At 31.8% G+C, this 5,558-nt stretch overlaps 1 long non-coding RNA gene across 1 annotated transcript; it reads left to right on the top strand.

Annotated features, from left to right (window-relative positions):
- The first annotated feature begins 1,043 nt into the window (after positions 1-1,043).
- LOC114327597 (uncharacterized) lies at positions 1,044-4,822 on the top strand. The gene is made up of 2 exons (XR_003652014.2): positions 1,044-1,180; positions 4,528-4,822. It is a non-coding gene; the product is annotated as an uncharacterized LOC114327597 (long non-coding RNA).
- Positions 4,823-5,558: the final 736 nt, after the last annotated feature.

Here is a 5,558-nt window from a genome sequence, read left to right as displayed (position 1 = left end):
CAGATACAAATTTTGTAAAAGAGAGTGCAAGGATTTGACACAAGGATTACACTCTTCTCGCCCAGGGCCCGATCAGGGCATTTTATAAACGATCAAAGGTAGGCCTCGGATAGATAAGTTATATTTAAGGAAAGACATAAGGTAGCAGCAAAAGGTATTACAGTAGGAAAAATGAAAGAATACCCATGAACGAACATATAAAATACGCTGTATTTTCCTGTCACCGTGTCAGACAAAAATTGGCCAGCGCAAGTACATGTAATAATTATTGTTACATGTACGTGCACTGGACAATTTTCTTTGTGACACGATGACAGGAAAATACAGCGTGTTTTATATGTTCGTTCATGGGTATTCTTTCATTTTTCCGACTGTATTAAATTTGTATTTTTGTTATTCTGACGAAATATATCAAACAATCGTAAATTTCTTTTCTGTTTAAAGCAAGAAGATACATTATGTTATATGGGCTTTCAATGATCAATTGTAGAAGTTTTCTGAACAGCTCATTGGATTGAGCCCTATATTTTTGGCAATCAAAAAAGATGTGGTCCAGGTCACCGATTATATTACAGACTTCACAAAGATCACTCTCAAGTATTTTGATTTTATGTAAGTGTGCTGGATAACATGCATGACCAAACTTCATTCTACTAATAGTGGTTATGCTTTTGCGATTGTAATCGAACTTATTGTACCAAGGTTTTTTCCTCAATTTGGTTTCTAGTCTGGTGTAACGTGTTGGATTTGTAAAGGTGTATTCTTGCCACAAGTAGGACCATCTTTTACTTAAGATTTCAAACTTGTTGGATCGACGGCGGACTTAAAGTACGGGTACTTGCTGTGACACACGCGCGAAAAAGGTCGTCGAGCCGTAAGTACTTACTCGCGTGTGTATCACACTCTTAAGCAATAGATTTGTTTTAATCCGGTTCCAACTTAGTTGAATATTATGAATAAATTTATTTTTAAAAAGCACAATAATTTGAATAGTTTTGAATACTAATTTATTAGTTGTAATGAAGTGGAAGGAATCGTTTATGAAGCAAACGGAATATAAATAGATTTAAGACAACGATATTGTATCATCTTAAGACATAAAAATATACCTACGTTACGCATTTATAAGTAGAAGTGTAATATTAATTGAGAAGTGTAAATAATAGTGTAATATAAAATTGTAAGTAGTTCTTTTATTTCGTTAAACAAAGATTACATTTACACATTTTTTATCTCAGAGTTCATTTTATTACTGTTTATGTTATTGTTTTTGGTTGCAAATAATTTTTCCTATTTCTAAAAAAAGCACAGAAATAAACACTTATATTTTTTTACAGAGATAAAACAGTACATTATAATTTGCAAATTTTTATCTCTGTAGTTATAGTTGAATATACAAAACAGTATATTTTTTAAAATTTGTTTACGCAATAGACTTGGTTTTAGACTTACATAATGTAAAAGATATACTGTTGTATTTAATTGTTATTAAAATATGTACACTACTTCAAGAAATTAACGCACCACCTTAAAAATGGGTCATTTTTGATGTCTCGAATTTCCTAAACTTATTGTCCGATTTAAGTGATTTTTTTTTAATATCTATGTTATAGTCTTATTCTTTAACAATATCGATGTAATAATGTTGTTGCTAGACAGGTAAAATGTCATTGTATACCGGGTGTATCATCAAACTGTGTTTTTTTCTCAAAGTTCACCACCGCCTGCCGAGCTAACACAGAGCAAGACCTATATGTGACCTTCTTTTCGAGTAGGGACTATTATGTTCCCGAAATGTTATCCGTTTTCATCGGCTATAAGTCGTTTTAGTGCAGTCATTGAAGGTTTTCACCTCCGATTTCGTTGAACCTCCATCGATTTTTATGAAAATTGGTGAGTAGTTAGAGGATACCTCAAGGAACAAAGGTGACATGATGCCAACTTGCGCTTTTACCCTGGGGGTGGATGCCACCCCATCTCGGTGGTGAAAATTATTTCATTAAAAATAATACCATAAATCGATAGAGGGGCAAATTCTAACCAAAATTTGTTATAAAAAGTTATTAATATAAATCAATACTTTTTGAGTTATTAAAGATCAAAGATTTTATTTTTTCGTTAAAAAAATGCATGTTTTAAAGCAGTTTTTCACGTATAACCCAAAAACTATAAGCTTTTACAAAAAAATTATTATTACCAAAATTAAAGATAATAAAAAATTGAATACATTTCTCATTTAAAGAACTACACTTATGTTAATTAAAAGTAAGTTATGAGTAATTGAAGGTATATTTTTTTCGACGAGTACGCAAATCTAAGTATTCAGGCTTAAATAACGGGAAAACTATGCATTTTATAAAGTATACCTACTAAACACTTGTCAAAGTACTTCAGAATACCTATCAAATGAGTTCCGTAAGACGTTAATAGCATCAAAATTAAGCAAGTTATGATGAAAATAAGAGAATTTTTTGGATTTTTTTTGGAAAAAGTGAAAAATAAAACATCGCTATTTCCACAAAAATTAAAATTTATAGAAATCCTTACAAGATTTTCTTTATACTAGCATAAGTAATGATTTTGACAAATTTGACCGGTAGAGAATACATATTTTTGAAAAAAGATATAATTTAAAAAAATCAGAATTTTTCAGATTAACGTTATTTTCATTTTCTTTTAATAATAACTACAAAAATACTCAATATACGAAAAAAATTATATATAATCAAACTTTAGTTTTTTCCGTATCAAATATTTTACCTGTTTTAGTATTTCTTTAGGGTACAAAATAACCGAGATAGAAACGTTTTAATCTTAAATTTTGCCTGCGAGAACCATGTAACTGGGCAATTTAACCTTTTATTCTTAAAAAAGTAAGGGGTCTAAAAGATTAAATTTAACGCGGTTTAAAAGACCTTAGTTTTATCTTTCAAATGGTTTTTAGGTGAATCTCATGTCTCAAAATTAACGGAGTTATTTAAAAAAAACAACATTGTTTTGAAAATTTTTTAAAAGATATATTTTGAAAAATTCTTGGAGCATAAATTTTAATGCTATCAACTTGTTCGTAAGCTCGTCTGAGAGATATTTTTAAATGCTTAGACAAATGTTTAATAAGTTTGTGTTATAAAATGCATAATTTTCCCGTTATTTAAGCTTGAAAACTTAGATTTGGGTAGTGGCCTAAAGAACTTTTAGTTAACACTAAAAGGTTTTTCTAGTAAAGGATTAATTTCGTTTTTTAATATCTTCAATTTTGCTAATAATAACTTTTTTGTAAAAACTTATAGTTTTTGAGTTATTTATGAAAAATCGTTTAAAAACATGCATTTTTCTCACGAATAATTAAAATCTATGATCTTTAATAATTCAAAAAGTTTTAATTTATATTAATAATTTTATATAACAAATTTTGCTTATAATTTGTCCCCCTACCGCATTATGGGGTTATTTTTAGTAAAATAATTTTCACCCACGAGAAGGGGTGGCATCCACCCCCAGGGTAAAAGCGCAAGTTGGCACCATGTCACCTTTGTTCCTTGAGATATCCTCTAGCCACTTAACAAATTTCATCCAAATCGATGGAGGTTCAACGAAATCGGAGGTAATAGCTCATATCCACCTTCAGTGACTCCACTATTTAATTTCTACAATTTTATAATGTATTTAATAATTTAAATCCAACCACTGTTTGGTTCTGGAGCTATTTAGAAACTACAAACACTGAAGATCGACTGATACGTCCGAAAATGTTCGCTCTGAACATCTATGTAATATGTAATCCCCGCTACATAAAAATATAAAACAGTTTTACTTAAGGTAAATTCTCTTCTCAGATCTCCTTAAAAAATAAATAAGAAAGTAATATTTTAGATTTTTAGATAAATAACGTTTAGAACTTTTGAGGAGTTATGCGTGTGGCTGGCCTTCACACCATGTAAAACTTTAGAGCCTCAAACCCCAACGGGCAACCATGGCCCTCCATGGACTGTCAGTGGTCACCGATGATGATGATGAAGTTGTTTTCTTTTTCTTCTTCTTCTTCTTATTTTATATAGGCCTGTTTTTCTTCAACGGTGCCTTTCATTCTGTCCCCAAATTGTCATTCCATCTTTTCCTTGGGCGTCCTATACTTCTTTTGCCTAACGGTGACTTGTCCGTGGCTATTTTTACTATCCTTGATTCAGATATCCTGCTTATGTGTTGATTCCACTTTTCATTTCTGTTGTTTACCCAGGTATTTATATTGTCTACTCCACACATGCGTCTGATTTCCTCACTTCTTACCCTGTCCTGTAGTCCTTTTCCAGCAATCCTTCTTTAGATCTTCATTTCGTTGGACTCCAGATGTCTTCGTGTTTTGCTTGTATCTGGTCTTGTTTCGACCGCGTAAGTCATAACTGGTCTTAAGGTAAATTGAAGTACTTAAACAAAACCATTCATTACAATTTGTTGTTGAATGAGGATAAAGCACGTTGGAGCTTTATTTATACTATTTCTTTTACCACAATCATTTATTTGTTTCAGAAATTGAAGGCAACTATTCTCAAAATAAGTTCACTTCCTCAGAGGTGTACACGTTTTTACAAAGGCCCCTGCCTACTCATTTACGTTTTCGCTCCTTGATGGTTTTAATGGGTCAAGAGGAGGCGGCTCCTATGGGAGCCAGATATATTGACAGGTTTAGGAACCACCGGCTCTTTATAATAGAAGAAGAGGCAATAGTTATTGTATGGGCCTTAAAATTAGTAAGTCTATTTATTCTTGATTTTAAATTAAGACTAATGTATTTCTTTGGCATATAATAAATTTTGGTAAGCCACTGTGTTTTTTTGTTAACCTTCATTTTATATTCGATTACGTTTATAGATTATACTCTTCAAATATTCAATAATTGTTTCATATTTCGGTCCTTTTCCTAGACGAAGAGAAGGTAAGTGCGTGGCCTAAGTGTCCTCTATTTGATTTCTCCTATTTTCGTCGTCTCTGTGATTATATATTGTAAAATCCGGAGATACGGGATGCAGCCAGAAAGCCGTTTATTAACGAAAAGTCTTAGATTTAAAATATTGTTTATTACATTTTTATTTCAATTATTCTAATTGTTTAAAACGTAGTAAGTGTTGTATCTAGGGCTTTTCGTTGTTTTCCTCGTAATACGAGAGATGTCGCTAGATTGCGTCTCATAAGGTGGGATCATTGTATCGCGATGGTTTCCCTTAAATAGGCAGATTGTTTATATTCCTTTTAGAGTTGTGACTGCATAGCTTCACTGAGGAGGCATGAGGATGCTGAAATAGCTATAAGGAGATGGTGGTCCAACTCTGAATAGAATGTAAACAAAAACTGCCTTTATCTTATCTGTTTCATATATATTAAAATTGAACGGAGTATAAGCCAGACATGCTTTTTGAGGCTTCGTAAATTTCTGATTGATCGCAAGTTAGATTTCAACCTGAGATACACGATGTTAAAGTACTACGTTTGGCCTGTTCTGTTGTATAGAATGGAAGCATGAACGTTAAAGACCAGCTCCATTAAAAGACTTGAAGTTTTTG

Source organism: Diabrotica virgifera, chromosome 1 (genome assembly GCF_917563875.1).
Source record: "Diabrotica virgifera virgifera chromosome 1, PGI_DIABVI_V3a".
NCBI lineage: Eukaryota > Metazoa > Arthropoda > Insecta > Coleoptera > Chrysomelidae > Diabrotica > Diabrotica virgifera.
The sequence above is the reverse complement of the archived record's forward strand: the minus strand, read 5'-3'. Positions and strand labels throughout refer to the sequence as shown.